Here is an 18,202-nt window from a genome sequence, read left to right as displayed (position 1 = left end):
AGATCTGGCAGGCAATACACATTTGTCCAGTTTAATTCTGTGCAGACAGCCACACCAGTTTTTACCTTGAAGCAGCAGAAACAGCTACTGAACATTTATGTTTATTCATAACACATGTTCAGTCTAGTTAATGAGATTCCCTTCTTTTTTCCATTCAATTTATCTTCTGAACTTAGGTGTATTTAGAAAATCAAGTGGTAAGTGAATAGTAATTGTATTATACCATGGCACCCTGCCAACTACTACATATTTTAATGTTGACATGGTAGTTCCATTCTAAGGGTCCACTCCTGCAAGGAGCTGTGTGCCTTCAACTCCCACTAAGCTCTTTGAGAGTTGAGGATATTCACACTAAAAAAACCAATCAGTACATACACCTAAGGAGCTGGAACTAGAACACTGGTCGAATAGAGTGGTAACGCTTTAAAAATGCTGCATCTGCATGGAACTAAATACAGCAACAACCTCAGATAAATGAATCCCAAAGGCTAACTTGAGAGCTTTTAAAAGCTTGTGTTCTTAATTGAATCAGTCTGCTTCTTACATACAAGGCTGCCATCTGAGCTATAGAAAAACTCCATTGTCCAGCTGAAGTAGACCCCTTAAACTCCATGGACCAGCTACTAGAGGACATCACCACCCATATACACAAAGGCACTACACTAACACCACCTACCAAGGAGGCGCACATCACCTCGCATGATTGGGCCCCGAAGCACAATATGCAGTTCCTTAAAACTTTGTCAGAGAATTACCTTTGAGATTGAAATTTCTTACATGTGGGTCTCCGCTCCAAAATGGACAATCTGTCATAGAAAAAAGTTTTATAAAAACCCATTTGGCCATTTAAGTTATTTGGGCCATGAAAAAGGTGTTAATTTTTTCCACACACATGGACACATACAGAGAGATGCTATTTATTATATCCCAGTAAGTACAACATAGCTGCTTTAAAACTTAGAATTGTTTGTGTCCCTGAAGGGAAAAATATTTGATTTTTAAATACTGAATCCCATAAAATGTTGGTGTATCATCAACCTCAGGATGCAGTGTTCCCACTGTTTGCAGGTGCACATATCAAGTTACTCAAAAGTTCAAAACAGAGAGAAATGAGAGATTAGGTCCAGAGGCCTTTCTAGATACAGAAAATTTACAATCCTCTAAACATCTTAGGCCTTCTGTTTAGGATACAAACGTCACATTGCCCTACATCTTGTCATCTCTTCAGCAATTTATGAACGGTTTAAGGTAATGATATAAAAAACTTGGATGCCAATCCAGCGATGTGATGTATGCAAATGTGGCCCTGATGTGGCACCCCAGTGAAGACACACAACTGTCTCTTTAAATATATAGATACCTATTTTGCATGTATTATTAGTAATACCATGTGAAAACAAAGGATCAAATTTTGATTCACATATGTACATGCCTGAGGCCAGGCGGGTGAGCTCATCTCTTTCGTTGGACTAACTTCTGTTGGGAGAGAAGCTTTTGAGCTACACAGAACTCTTCTTCAGGTCTGGTAAAGGTACTCAAAGTGTCACAGCTAACTACAAGACCAAACAGATGACTACTTATGCTAAACTAGCACATATTCTAAGGGATCATTCATGGTGTAGTGGGACCGACACAGCTACGACAGCCGTGCATACATAAAGTGAATCAGTACCTTTGCTAATGCACGTGCATCAGAGCGTGTGCACAACTCAAAGTGTCTGACCATTCAAAATTTGAATCTTCAGTATATAATCTTAAAGTACATGTTAAATAGACCAGCTACCAGAGAATCATCCGTTACAATAGTAACGCACAGTCAGCAATAAAAATAATTCCCTCCAATTCCTTTATTTTATAGGAGGAAAACAGATAAAAATCAGGCTGTATATATACACAAGCTGCTAGTTCTACAAATTATAGAACCAAATATTTGGGCTTATAGTATCTTTCATACTCGGAGTAATATGAAAAATTAAAGTTCAAGCACCACTATTTTCCAGGTGAGAGATCAAATTTTCAAAACATCCAAGTCCGAAACTTGACTTGTTTCCCAGCAGCAATTAGTAGATACAATGGAGACGGCTTTAAAAAGTTGCCCTGCGCTGCAGGATCTGTGGAGTCTACTGAAAAAAAAAATCAAAGGAAATCTGTTACAATACACGTCTCTTGCTGTGATGGAGCTGCAAAACATACAGCTGTCTCCAGTGCACAGAACTGATATGGATAAAACCTCTCAGAAGAAGCACTCATTAGTTCAACCAGTAAAGCCTAAGATCATGTTCCAGCAGTTTCAAACAAAAACAATTAAGTACAAGATTTTACTTTTCTTCTTTCACTTTTGGGGACCTTTTTATGGGAACAGATGACTGTTCATTGAAAATAGGCTATTTTGTATTAACTTTCAGGGGATTAAAAGATTATTTGTTTAAAAGGCCTTTTATTAAAACACACACAAATAAATTTTTTTTAGAAAAAATTATTTAAAGTGACAAAAGGCACACTGCCCACAAACTCAAGTAGGAAAAAAAAGAGAGAGAGACTCTGAATATAGTTTCCATTGAATCAGTGAAACTACTGACATAGAAAATAAAACAGAGTTCCAAAAAAATAAAGTCATCTCACCCAAGGATATTGTAGACCTAACAAATGCCAAAGAATATCAGAAGGAGATGACCATACCATTCTAGGAAGTCCTGAGTGAGGACATTGCATCAAGACTGTTAGCAAGATTGAAATGTTTGAGATTGCACTAGCTCTTCATTCCCATGAATCAGAAAGGAGTTTGTTATCTGTGAGAACAGCTTTTCTCCCTAAGAGAGGCGGAATATACAGGAAGCACATGCTCCGGGCTATTTCTGAGGATGTTGCCAGAAACTGGTGGAACTCTGAACATGTGAACCCAAAACCTAGACAGTGTGGACATATCGTAGGGACAAAAAGGGGCCATACAATGGATATAAAATTCTGACAATATACGTTAGATGCCAAATCTTTATTTCACTGGGAAAAGATTACCCATCTTACTGCAGCAGTTTAACTCCCACCTTGCTCTTCACTCACTCAGAAGCAGTAGATTCAACACTTGTTTTGGAGTTGCAGATGCTCAACACCGCTGAAAGTGAATAAGGAATTACTAGAGCATATGCAATGCTAGGTTCTAAATCAATAGGAAGCTGCAGATACTTAGCATCTGAAAATCATGCCAGGAAATATACTTCTGGATATTTGCTTGTGAAAGGTGTCATTAATAGTAAATAATATGTCAGCTTGCGCTGACTTCTATACAACTGATTTCGATTTAAGTGAGCAAGAAAAAGGTCAGCTAGCTGCAATGTGATGGGTAATCATTAAAATGCAATATACCTTTTTTCCAGTTAAATAAAAAACAAGAACTACTGTCAAGAACACTATATGTCCCCTTTTGTCCCTACTATATATTCCCTTTTATTTTGTTTTTTGCTTGAGATCGGAGATAAAGGTGCTCAGCACCTCTGAAGAATGTATCTATGAAAAATGTATCAATGTTTATAATTAAACTTTGGCCCCACTCCTCCATCCTACCCAGACACTGAATTTGAACGTTTTTAGAAACTCAGGTCCCTAATATATGGATTTCAATTTCCAAATGTCAGTGTTGTTTCTTGCATAAATATAATTGATTTTTCTTTGGCTCACAGATCAGCTGTGATGTATTAGTTAAAAAAAGGATTGTAAAGAACTTGAAAGTTCTAAATTATAATTAACAAAAATTGAATAGGTTCTAAAGTGAATATGTCTCTATTAGGCTACTCTATATGGAGAGCTAGAACTAGAATTCTCATCCACGTGGTTTGCCATTGAAAAAAAGTCTTATCCTACTGAACTGATCTAGATATGCTAGTCAAAACTCATGAGCTGTGCATATCAATTTTTTTTCTAGATTGGATGATCAATTGGCACTACTGATTGATCATATAGTCTTCTTCATGGGCAGGCAGTTTTACTTTGTACAAGTATATAAAGCATAAGTTTCTGAAATAAAGCTACAAATAGCACTGATGTGGATGTTAGCAAGAAGGAACTCTGTTGAGTCCTTCATTCCATTTACTTATTATGGCAGAAACAGATGGAATTTAATTTCCTTTAACTACTATGACCCATGAATAACTTTTCAAATCAGTACTGAGTGGTAAAAGAGATACAGACGAAACACTGAAATATAGAAATAGGATTCAACACGCAGAACAACTGCAACTGACATATGATTTATTGGTTTCATTATCCCCTTCCCTCACATAATAGACAATCAGCTAGCGAAAAAAAAGGTTAAGCTACTTTACATATCCTGGCATGAAACAAAGTTCAAATCAAATGGCCTGACTCAGAGCCCACTGAAATCAACAGGGGCCTATCCATTGACTTCTGTGCATTTTGGATCAGTCCCCGAGTGAATTGGTTTCCTGGTGTCAGACTCCTCTATGTTGGTTTTTCAGGTAATCTTGGTCCTCTCCTTTTGCCCATGGCTCCCTACTGGAGCCTCTTTGTCCACTAAGTCCTTTTCCTACTGCCAGGACCCCTTCCATAATGCCAGTTATGGCCTTTCTGAGTGTGCTTTCAATTGCTCTCCATGGTAGTCCTGCTTTCCCACTCCCCAACTCCCCCATGGAAAGTACCTATACTTCTTGGTATACATCACATGTTTGTGACTATTTCTGCTTAAGCTACCACTATTTTTAAGGCTATGCCTTCACACTATGAGCTAGTACGTGTACATGAGCTGGGAATCACTCCCCTAGCTTGTAGTGTTGATGCCTAACTTACATATACTCCTACTTTAAGGTTGGGCTGGAATTTAGCTAGTGTAGCCTAGTGGATAGAGTATGACTCAGAAAACCTGGATTCTATTCCTAATTCTGCCATTAGCCGTCTGGGTGACCTTGGACAGGTCATTTCATCTCTGTGCCTCAGATTCCCCATTGAGAGATGGGAATAAAGATACTTGCCTCCTTTGTAAAGCATTTGAGATCTGCTGATGGAAAGTGCTATATAATGGGTAGGTATTATTATAAGGCCCTTTTACTTTATAGCACTCTGGTAGTGTATCAGAGGGGTGGCCGTGTTAGTCTGTATCCACAAAAACAATGAGGAGTCCAGTGGCACCTTAAAGACTAACAGATTTATTTGGGCATAAGCTTTCGTGGGTAAAAAACCCACTTCTTCAAGAAGTAGTGAGTTTTTTACCAACAAAAGCTTATGCCCAAATAAATCTGTTAGTCTTTAAGGTGCCACCAGAGTGCTATAAAGCAACTTTAGTGAGAGACTCACTCCTAGTAGGGTTTAGGTTGAGTAAAACTTTGGAGCCATGCCAGCTCAGGAGAACTGATCCCCATGCGAGAATGGAATCTGGCATTGCAACTTCCTACTCTGCAGTAATTCCTTACTCATTTTATAGTAGCACAAGTTTTAGAGCAACTTCTTCAACCTATGGAGACCTACCTTTGCTCTATAGTAATTGTTTTCTAGGGCAATTGCGTGGTGGGATAATAATGAAGCATTAAAGGCATTTATCATATAATGTGACGTTCTGGACAGAATAATGTTTTCTAAAGTGAGAGCAGAGCACAAATGGCCACTGAGCTATGGCTATATTTTTATGCTGAACATCCCCAGTCACTAAACTGTGGAAGGCTATCAGAGCAGAAATGTATTGTGTTTAATATTTCATAATTCTTTTTCCTCTCTCTGTGAATGCTTCCTTCTGGATGACTGCATGGATTCTACAATATAATGTCAAATACCATGACCTGTAATAAAACTTGGTGTTTGTGATGTTACCTCATGAACTACAGTTTGTAAAAAATGCTTCACAAAAAGGAAAAAAGAATGCTTAAAAAGGATTAGTTAAGCTTCTTTTGGTTCTGAATGCTCCCATAACCTGCCTAACTTATGCACAGAAATATCAGTATTCTGTTTTCAGTTTTGCTTTTCACCTCACCTATAAGTTTTAGCTGCTTTAGATGTGCTTCATATTTTCACTTAAAAATTAAATTTAAAGTTCAGGCTTTAATTTCTTTGTGCTGGATTCTTCTCCCATTGAAGTCAATGGGAGTTTTGTCACCTGCTTCAATGGGAGATGGATGAGGCTCTACGTCAACCTTTTCTGAAATGTAACCCCAGCTCAATATTTTTTAAAAAAATATATCCCTGATTATTTTTCAGGTTTTACTGTTAATATTTTAGTCTAGAGTATAAATCAAAGGGTTTCTTTTTGTTGTTTATACATCACATTTCCTGGAAAAATCTGTACAAATAATTTCAAAGAAAGGTTTATAAGAATATTGATGGCACATAGAAGATATGTGCGCACATTTTCTTTACCTTCATGTCTAAGGTGGTCTTCACTATTCCAAATTTTTTCCTATTGTATGCTAAGTGACTCATTCCAGACTTTGGCACTGTTCATTATTTTCCTGCTGTTTGAGAGAAGTGAGTCTAGTGGGGCCAGTACAGACTGGCTCCATCTGTGCTTCCTCACTGACTCCTGAGCTGTCAGAATGTCAGGGACAGCCAATGCTCCTGATGTTCCAGCATCACTTACTCTTTGGGCCATTGTTTCCCCACAAGGCATTATTGTTTTAGGTTGTCATTTAAAGTTGGCATTACGTTTATGGTTATGTCAATGGTTTTAAATCACTGTGTCTTCATGGGGCCCAGGTAATGATATACTGTCGCTTAAAGTGTACTGCAAGTTGTGGTTAATTGACACTGCTGTAAACTGCACTTAAAGGATAGTTTTAAAAGCCACAAAAAGTTATAAATCCATTATTTCAATATGGTAACCACAATATCTTGGACTAAAAATAGTCTGAGAACAAAGGAGGAAAATACCTGGTTATTAACCAATACTGACGTAACAGGGAATGTCCTTGAGTTATTATCTTGGAATGTGCTCTCTAGCCTGTCAGGCTTGCACATTGATTGGCTTCTTCCTCAGGAATCATCATTTCACCACGAAATGGTCACAGCTACTTCTTTCTCCACCATTTTGTTAGCTAATTCCAAGCTTTTCGCTGTCAAGTCAACTGGCCCATAAGTAAAGATTAGAGTGCCATATCCATCACAACTGAGTAATTCTTTTTTTAAATGATGCTTAATATCTAGGGTTTGAGGGAGTCAGCATCTGAAGCTGCCATATTTGTTTCGGGAATCTGCATGGGGAGGCCTGTAAGTAGCAGCCAATCACGCCAGAGGCATTTGCATAGTTACTGTATAGTTGAGCTAATTACAGCTCTCTTACATTAAATGATAAATCTGCAAGTCAGATCTCCTCAGCCAGTGCAGGAAATTGTATAAGAAATAATTGTACAGAAAAGTCAATAAGTATACAGTATCCCTTTGATCTGACTGGCTCAGACAATTTGACTTCAATACAACTAGATATTCTTGGAGTGAATCAAGTACAGGTAACAATTTATAATGCTTGTAGACAAAATAAAATGCAGATATTCCTGAAGTTAAGTATAAAAAAATAAAGAACATTAAAAAGGAGATAAATTATTTTCAGTCGACAATAAATTAAATATTGAATATTAAAATTTGCAGAATTGCAGTTTTGTAAAGTATTTTTTCAACCTCTTTATACCAGGTTTTCAGGATGGTTGGCTTACAAGACCATAGCATGAGCCAACCACATGAGTTTCTTGCCCAGGAGCTTTCAGCTATTTGGAGCACCAGTTATGCCTGTTTTCATTCTTCTCTGAAATATATGTCCATGTGCAGAGGAAAAATATGTGAATTCATATGACATGAAATTAGAAGTGAAAAGAATATTAATTCCTATTCTTACATACAGGGAGCATCAATAATAGCAATGGAAGCTGTTCCATTGACTTCATAGGACTTTGGAATAGGCCTTACATAAAAGTCTTGTTGAATCACATTTGTAGAAAGCTCACTGTGCCTTTGGTTGGATACATGTTCAAGTGGGGAAGTAACCCTATGCTCTGGGTGTCCCTAAACCTCCACCTGCCAGAAGCTGAGGCTGGAGACTCTCAAGCATCTGGTACTGATCACTGCCAGACAGGATTCTAGGCTACATGGACAATTGGTCTGACCCATTATGGCCATTCTCATGTTCTTAACATTGAATTGTTTTTGCAAGAATATCAGAATCTACAGCTCAGATGTGCTTTCATATTATTGTATGGTTTGTATTATAAAGTTTGCAGATGATACCAAGCTGGGAGGGGTTGCAAATGCTTTGGAGCATAGGATTAAAATTCAAAATGATCTTAAACTGCAGAAATGATCTGAAGTAAGTAAGATGAAAGTCAGTAAGGACAAATGCAAAGTACTCCACTTAGAATGGAATAATCAGTTACACAGAGACAAAATGGGAAATGGTTGCCGGGGAAGGAGTTCTGCAGAAAGGGATCTGGGGGTCATAGTGGATCACAAGCTAAATAAGAGTCACCAGTGTAACACTGCTGCAAAAGAGAGCGAACATAATTCCGGGATGTATTAGCGGGAGTGTTGTAATCAAGACACAAGAAGTAATTCTTCCACTCTACTCCTCACTGATTAGGCCTCAGCTGGAGTATTATGACCCGTTCTGGGCACCACATTTCAGGAAAGAGGTGGATAAATTGAAGAAAGTGCAGAGAAGAGCAAAAAAAATGATTAAAGGTCTATGTGGAAAGACTGAAAAAAATGGGTTTGTTAGTCTGGAGAAGAGACGACTAAGGGGAGATATTATCACAGTTTTCAAGTACATAAAAGGTTGTTATAAGGAGGAGGGAGAAAAATTGTTCTCCTGAACTCCTGAGGATAGGACAAGAAGCAATGGGCTTAAATTGCAGCAAGGGCGGTTTAGGCTGGACATTAGGAAAAGCTTTCTAACTGTTAGGGTAGTTAAGCACTGGAATAAATTGCCTAGGGAAGTTGTAGAATCTCCATCATTGGAGATTTTCAAGAGCAGGTTAGACAAACACCTGTCAGGGATGGTCTAGATCAGTGTTTCCCAAACTTGGGACACCGCTTGTTCAGGGAAAGCCCCTGGTGGGCCAGGCCGGTTTGTTTACCTGCCACGTCCACAGGTTCGGCCTATCGCGGCTCCCAATGGCCGCGGTTCGCTGCTGCAGGCCAATGGGGGCTGCGGGAAGTGGTATGGGCCAAAGGATATGCCGGCCGCCGCTTCCCGTAGCCCCCATTGGCCTAGAGCAGCGAACCACGGCCAATGGGAGCCGCGATAGGCCGAACTTGTGGACATGGCAGGTAAACAAACCAGCCCAGCCCGGCCCACCAGGGGCTTTCCCTGAACAAGCGGTGTCCCAAGTTTGGGAAACACTGGTCTAGATAATACTTAGTCCTGCCATGAATGCAGGGGCTGGACTAGATGACCTCTTGTGGTCCCTTCCAGTCCTATGATTCTATGGTGCAAAGACATGAGTTTAACTACTAATGCAATGCCAAAGAGCTAGATTACTGCCACAAGAGACTCCTTCACTTATGAATATAAGTGGCAAGGTAAAATATCCAGCAATATTGTGGTTTCACAATCAAGCAATTCTGATGAAAGTTTCATTTGACTGGACTGCTCATGTCCACAAACGGATAAGAAGACTATATCAAAGCAACTAATTTATTGTAAACTGGCTGTCAGAAAATTGATATGTGAGCTAATCAAATTAAATGTCATAAAGATGCTCTCAAAAAGCCTTATAGTTATGTATTATTGACACAGATATTAAGTTATAGCTGCCAATTGAACTAACTGGCAATTAATATTATGTGATGGAGTGAAGTTGCTTGAAAATCGCTATCTATGTGATCACAAAGCAAAACTCCAACTGCACCTGCAGCAGTTATCAACCCCAGTTTATCAGCCTCACACTATTTTGTGCACCTGACAGCCCATTATGAAGAACAGAGTGACAGACTAACTCAGTTTAAAAAAAATAAAAAGGTACAGACAAGTTGAGTAGAACATCTTTGCTTGAACTGCACTTTGCAACCTTAATTATAGCTACATTTATGGTTTGGAAATATTGAGAACCCTATGCTCTCCTCCAATTTGATGCATGGAGCAGAATAAACAGGGTAAACAATAGAAGAAATACCGTTGAACCTGGAGAAGTGGGGAGCAGAGGTAATTGAGAACCTGTGAAGGCCCTTGGTACTCATATGGAACATTCCAGGCTCCACAGATCTGGAGAGGGAAAGCCTTTGTGCCTATGAAGCAGCAGCTGTATGTGGGATATGGTCATCTGAAACAGGGGCTGTTTCTGCTTTAAAAATCCAGTGAGAGTTAATGCTGACAACAACTTAACTTCCACTCCATGCTATCCACTCACACATTTGATGTACATGTTTCTTCTCCATTACTGTATTTGTGCAAATCCACAATCTATGTACTATTACTTGCACATGCAAACAATTATTTACATTAAAAACTCCATTTGCATGGAGTTACCTTGTGCTCTCCAATTCTGTTGTATCCACTCGCCTTTCATTATGTACTTAGACCATAAGCTCTTTGTGGCAGGGACCATCTTTGTGTTAGCCATTCTGCACACACAACAAAAAGGAACTGCCATGCTCCAGGTTTGACTGCCACAGGTCCACTGGATTTGGGGCAGATTGTACCCAGAGCAGTTCTTTAAACCCTTCCTTACTGGGATGGGAATCTGTCCTACCGCAACATAAGTAAGGAATTGAGCAGCAAAATAATTGGTAAAGAACTTAAGGAATATACGCTTGTCCAATAAGACAAATGATCTAGATGAGGCACTGGAATTAAGTTAACACAATATTGCCAATTTCCAAGTATAAAGAATAGTGCAGGAATTCATGCAGGAAATACTTGATGATAATCAGAAGAAACTTGTTGAAGCAGAGACACACAGATGGCCATAATTCAGGTCCCAAAACCACGAAATCAATTCACTACTTGGGTTCAGATGAGATTTCTGTGTATGCTGATCTGCCCTGTAAAGGACAAAGAGCAGTTGTGCCTACTGGGGAGAAAAAGGGCATGTTAGAAAGAACATGTACAGCAGATTTGGAATGGAGATGTGCCAAGAGAGGGCTCAAAATGGGTTTCTCTTGCCAGTAACGAGCAAGCAGATTGATATCTTTGTAGCAGAGTGTTCAGTCTATATGAAGTTAAAACAAAGTTCCCAGGTTAAAAGATTTTGGTAACTGAGAAAGCAAAAAATATAATATTTGATGCTACTGGATTACTATTGTACACATTTTTGGTATTAGATCTAAATTGCCAAACAAGATACAAAACTATTCTCACTCTCACCTGATTTGAAGAGGAAATTACCACAGGTTCAAACTAGAAAGAGGGTTTTGGCAAAGGAGGCACTTGACTTGATTCAGGTGATCTGGGTTCTCTTCCCAGTTCTGCCACAAACTGCTTGTGTGATACTGGGCAAGTCATTCAGTCTTTGTGCTTCAGTTTTCCCTCTCTAAAGTATAAATAGTAATAACCTTTCCTTTCTCCTGCCCTTTGTCTTGTGTTTTTCTCCTCTTTAGGTCAGGAATTATCAGTTGCTATGTTTAAGTATAGCACCTAGCACACTGGGTCACCCATCTCAGCTGGGGCCTTGAGGTGACATAATACAAATTAATAAGATGGTTATTTTTGACACTTTATATGGGTGACAGAGAAGGCAATTAAGACAGCAAAAGATTGGCCTAGTAATGAAATGTTAGGACTTCGAACACTGGCACATGCTGAAGGGAAAACTATTGTTTATGATTCTTACCAAAACATATTTAAATGGTGTTCTTAATTCTGGTGCAACATGTTTTGACCTTACAGTGTGGAAGGACTGCTTGTTTGGAGCATGGCACTACAACTAGTAAAAGGTCAGAGTGGTTCTGGCTTGTGACAATTATATTGAGAGATCATCCTTTGAAAAGATCCCCTGAAATCGAAGAGAAGCAAGTTTGCCTGGCCATAAATCATGAATACTATGGTTTATTAAGGTACAATTGCTGCTGCTTTAGAGTGAGAGCTGTTGCCCTTTGATGTCATTTTATGTTATTGTACTCCATTAAACTCTGATCAGCGAAATAAGGTCTGAGGCAGGCAGATCAGAATGGTGTGTTTACTTAGAAACAGAAGTAGGGTCAATACAAAGTGTACAGGCAAGCACTTTCTATGCCATCAGCACATTTTCAGATTTATTCCTCAGCAGTGGACGATATCACATTGTCACAAGTTATCTACACAGGATGTGTCAAAAGTACCTATATCAAGTAAACACTGGCATGACTTTTTTTAAACAACCGCTTCTCTTCCTTTGCTTCAGACAGAGGAGGAAACTGTAAGTGCCACATAGACATCTATATCTAAGAGACCTTTAGAAAGAGGATGCTGTGAATTAAGAGCTTTAATTACTGTACTATTCCCTTTATTAAAGGAGACAAAAGCTGTCCGTAGCTTCCTTGTCATTTCTGTCTAGAAATGATTCAGGAGACATGTAAAGTTCTACAAATAGCCGCTCAAAATTATAGCAAGGGCTGCAGAAGTGAGTAGTTCACTGCTCTCTCCATTGCAGCCAAGGGATTTTTACCAGGTCAATTTCAGTTTAGGCTCATAATTCAAGGAGGTCTAGGTGCTGCAAATTAAGATTTCCCAGTAGAATCCTTTAATTTAATATCCCTGGCTCTCTGGGAACACAACTAGTAATGAAATATGGAGTCAGTTACATAATCCACATTTGATTATTGAGAGAGTCTTGAAACAGACTTGTTCATTGTCAAATATCCAGAGCAATGGGAGCAGTTAGAATTGTATATAGATATCTATGCACTTAGGGCTACATCCACAAAAGCACTTGGGCATCTAACTGCCCCTTCAGGTACCTAAATCCAACATGAAGGTGCTACTGACATCAAAAATTACCATTCAGATGCCACCTCACCCCACAGACACCTAAATTTCTGCTGGTGGGCACGTGCTAAGCCGCTTAAGTGCTGCTGTTGCCCCATGGCTAACAAGCTGCTTGGAGCCCTTGCTGAAGCCAGAGCCCTAATGTGACCCCAAAGCAGGATTCTCAAACTAAGTGTTCTCCCACCTCTCTTACTTGTGGGGCCCAATCCCATAGGAATTCTCATGTCATGCGTACGAAATCAGACCCTGCATAAAAGACAACCAGGTCAAGAATTTTGGGGACCAACTACTATGTTCTGATCTGATGGGAGACCCAAATTCAAGTTGCTGCTCCATCTGATTTGGAGCATAGACTTGAACCCTCATCTCCTACATCTGATGTGAATGCCCTAACCACTGAGTTATTGGCTATCATCAGTAGGAGGTGGGAGAGGTTCTCTCTGGTTTTTCACAAGAGAAGTCTGGGTTTCATCTGCTAGGGCACAAGCTGATCTGGCCTAGGCACCCAACTCCAGGAGAGGGTTCAGGGCTGAGAATTTTAACTCTTCCATATGAAGAGCCTGGGCATCTAAGGGCTGAGGATTCCATGAAGTGATAGGGTGCCTAGGGGTTAGTCATTGCAAATTTAAGTATCTTTGTGGATATAGCCTTCAGTGCCTCATTCAAAGCCCACTGAAGTCAACAGGAGTTGTTCCACTGACTCCAGTGAGATTATGACAATGAACAATAGGCAGGCTCTGAATTGGTCTTTTCAGTTTTTCATATTGTCATCATCTCAATGTTCTTCAAGATTTTTCTATCTGATACTCCCATAAAACTAAAGGTTCCTGTCACAGACATCTCAGTACTCCTTCCCTGGACACCCCTTTCAAGTTACAGAGTCAATAGGTGCACTTCTCTCAGAGTGGAATCCCACAGCGCACCCCATTTTTAGACTGGGTTATAACACCTCTGTTTATCAACTTCTTCAAAAACAAAGGGTTAAAACAACCAAGGTGCTTCATCTACATTAGCATTACCCAACAGCTTAGGTAGACCTAGTTTACCCAGACCCCTGAACATCTGGGGACAGTCTGCTTCTCTTCAGACATGGTCTCTCCCCTGAGCTTCAGGGAGTGTGCATTTTTAAAACAAGGCAGACCCCTTTGTTCTTTGTCCACAAGTTGGGACTCTTGCCCCTTGTCAAACCCACCTGACAAGTATGCCAGGGTGTGGAGATAGACCAAAGGGAACTGTCCTGTCATTGTCTTGTAAGTGCTGGTAGACAGAGGACTATCGGAAGTTATCATAGTCCTTTCCTGAGGATGTGTGAGGTGAGCCTCATGGAGGTTAACCTTTTAGCTAGCAGCATAATTACCATCAAACATATGTAAGTACACAATGTCATGGTGTCTGGAGCAATTCATGACCATGAGTTCCAAACTCAGGGCAGACGTCAAAAAATAGAGCAGACATCAGAAACTGGTGATAGGTTCTATAATTAGATTTCACCAACCCACTAACAAGTGTGAACTCCTGGATCACTGTAACAGTCTTACCACAGAGTCTCACAGAGTTCTCTTGGGCACTCCAGTCTATCTTGCCACCCAGGCTAACTGGACTTAGTGATAGTTGGTTGCAATACACCAAAGATCACAGAAGATTGTTGTTTCCAATTGCAAGAAACCAGTCACTTTTCCCAGGTAAATTTGTACTTGAGATCTCACAAAGACAATGCTTGTAGACAATGCTATAGTAAATGAACTAAGGATTATTTAACTAGGAAAAAATTAGTTATTACAAGATTAAAGCAGGCAACATATATACACAAATGAGTTACAGTCTATGCTTCCAAAAGGTGACAGAGCTGTTACAATCCAACAGTAGTGAATGTCTTTTAGGGCTAACCCAGGTTGACCCTGGGGATCTCTTCTTCTGTTTTGTATTTCCAGTCCAAACAGCAAAGGAGGAGAGGGAAAAATTTCCCCAGTTTTATCCCCTTCTTCCAGCATTCAAGCTGATGGGCTGGGCTTTATTACACATTGTGACCATCTCAAACTCATAAAGGGACTAAGTCTTTGTATTGCGATGTGCCACAATGGCCCATTTAGTTTTGATAGTCCTTGATGTGTGGTGGACCATTCCTCCTGACTGGGTTCCCGGGTCCAGAGCAAAATTTTTACAGTTATAAAGCAAAATTTGTCTAAACACTTTCTTTTAAGTCTGAACAATACTAACTACGTGAGTTAGTCTGGTTTCCAGCTATGAGTTTGTCAGTGCTCTGCTGACATCTACAGCCTTGGCAAGAGCTGGCACCAGATCTACCTGCATCACACACACAATAATTAAAATAACACAGATCTCCCCCACGTTCTTTACAGGGTTTTGTAACACTGAGAATATGAGAACACTCCTGCTATGTGAGGGGAACAGTAGTATCCTGGACTAAAAAAACTCCAAGGCCAAAAGCTAAGGTATCCAGTAACTCAGGCTAGAGTTATTTGTGTCAACACAGATCACTTAAAGTAATAACTTGCAAATGTTTCCTTTCCTTTCCAACCCATGCTGTGCTTAGCTACTAGAAAACTCTTCCACCCTCAGAATGCTCCATCAATATGTCCACAGCAATCATAGCTACCTCAACCTCAGATACCCATCACATTCAGATCAAGATTTTTATTACTGTCCTCCTCTGCCTTTTCTTGCCTCTTGAGTAAGGCCCAGGCTATCATCTTCCACTAAGAGTAGCTACTTTAAAAATGAACACCTGGGTTTAGGCAAGGTGTAAGATGGGAATGGGAATTAAGAAGGCCAGCTATGTTGTGGACATGCGGTTCTGCAGGCAAAAGCCAATCATAGTGCAAGGACATATGGTAAAGAGGATAGAAATACACATAACTAGTATGAGTTAATACACGAATGCTAATTATAAGACAAATTGCTGCTCTCTGGTTAAGAACACCCCTCAGAGTATAAGTATTCACATAGTGTGTCTTTGGTGAGAAATAACTTTGCAGTCATACTAACCAGTCAAACTCATCTAATCTGCATGAGGGAAATTGTGTAAATGAGCTATCTGCAGTTTTGGTTTGGTATCTGTGCAGCATCCTGTGCTTCAAACTGGCTAAGACAATTCAATTTTGAAATAATCAGTGGTAAATTCTAAGAATGTGGCTGAAGTATGCTTCAAACTTTCTGGGCTTCAGCCAATGAAGATGAGATGTGAAGTCTGTGTAACAGTGGGTGGTCACTTTTTTTTTCTTTTTTTTTTCTTCAGAATAGGCATCAGTGGTCCATGAAATGTCATTACTATTTGAAACTTAGACTATAATCCAAAACTACATTGATTCAGGCTTATGGCTGGTAGATCACATTGTCCTTGTTTCCAGACTTGTGTCCTTGGCATTTTAATAAAGAAAACATCACTACATTCATGACTAGGCCACTGAAATTATGACAAAACAAAACCACTTTTTTACTTTCCACTGAAAACATCTATTGTTTGAGTGGTTTCATCTCTGGATTTCATCAGCTGTTTGGTTCCAAACTTCACTGATCATATCTTTGTTTTCACCCTGTTGTGTGAGCAAAACTATTCTGTAGAAAGCAGTTCAATGCTAGTCAATGTACAAATCAAGCTTTAGTAGCAAGTTTCCAAATTTGCTACTGCTTAAGAATCTGTATAAACAATTGTGCATGACTTTATACCCTCAGAGACATGATTTACAGGGTGAAAGGGTTCTAAAGGCACATTCAACACACAGGTAAGCCATGTCATTAAACCTATAAACTTTGAATCCAACCCTAGTGTCGATTTCCCAGAATTCCTGAAACCTATTCACTCTGCCACAGCTATGTTAACACTGCAATGCAAGTAAATGTGCTAACTTAGTATAGCCAACCCTGTCATTTCTTCACAAATAGCCTGCAGCCACTTTTAAAAGAACAAAGAAAAGAACTGACTGAGGTTTTTAAAAAATGGGTTACATATATTCACTGGAGAGCAGGGATCTCCAAATAATGTTTAAAGGCTGATTGGCAAGGAAAGCACTGGCGTTTACCATACCTAGCTTCAAACAAGTGGGTCGTGTCTTTCATAATTCTAAAAGTCTTGCCTCTGAAAGTGCTAATTCCCAAAATCTCTCCTGAACAGTGAGAGTCAACACAACAAATCCAAAACCATAAACATACTTGCCAGATCCAGATCTACATTGATTTACACACATTGAGGATTTGGCCTACTAGTTATACAAGTGCAGATAGCAAGATGGAAAAATGGAAGAGAATAATTTACCTCAGATCTCTCACTGCAAATTTTAATCACAAAAATAAAACTTACGGAGTTGTGTTACGAGTGTATTATTGATAAATCATCATATTCAATTGGCTGCATATCATAGAATCATAGAATATCAGGGTTGGAAGGGACCTTAGGAGGTCATCTAGTCCAACCCCATGCTCAAAGCAGGACCAATCCCCAACTAAATCATCCCAGCTAGGGCCTTGTCAAGCCTGACCTTAAAAATTTCTAAGGAAGGAGATTCCACCACCTCCCTAGGTAACACATTCCAGTGTTTCACCACCCTCCTAGTGAAAAAGTTTTTCCTAATATCCAACCTAAACCTCCCCCACTGCAACTTGAGACCATTACTCCTTGTTCTGTCATCTGCTACCACTGAGAACAGTCTAGATCCATCCTCTTTGGAACCCCCTTTCAGGTAGTTGAAAGCAGCTATCAAATATAGTGAGACCAAGTCTTTTTCTGCATTACTGCTTTTCTGGTTTCTCTCCTCTGATTGAATATTTTATCCCTCAGTACTTTCCTCCTTCTCTCCCAAATGCCCTGCAAAATATGACCCAGATCCTACTCATTAAAGTCAAAGGGAGCTTTGTCACGACTTCAATAAATGTAGAATCAAGCCCTATGCCAAGTTCCATAAACCTTCTCCCTCTTCCCTTCTCCCCAGTTCTTTTCATTACTTATTATTTCTTTGCTCTGAAATCTATTAATCTCCACACTCTCTCGATCCTATCCGTTATAACCATCTTTCTTTGCCAGTTATGTTGTCCCAGTTCTAGGGCTGGAATTAGTAGGAGAGTGTGAACTCAATTCTATAAAGTGTTACTTTTGATACTGCCAAGCGTGTGTCACTACATCACATAACAGGAGCCCAAAATGGCATACAATTTCTCCTCATGAGTCTGGATCTGATTTTAACTTTACTTCTAAGTCTCACTTGAAAAATGACCAATGTATATAATTTTTCTAAATGTTCTCAAACCTGAGTGTTAAATCTTTGCCATTTGCAACTTTTTGAACCCTGGCATTCCCAAATT

This window comes from Eretmochelys imbricata, chromosome 4 (assembly GCF_965152235.1).
Source record: "Eretmochelys imbricata isolate rEreImb1 chromosome 4, rEreImb1.hap1, whole genome shotgun sequence".
Classification (NCBI taxonomy): domain Eukaryota; kingdom Metazoa; phylum Chordata; order Testudines; family Cheloniidae; genus Eretmochelys; species Eretmochelys imbricata.
This window is presented reverse-complemented; position numbering follows the sequence as displayed.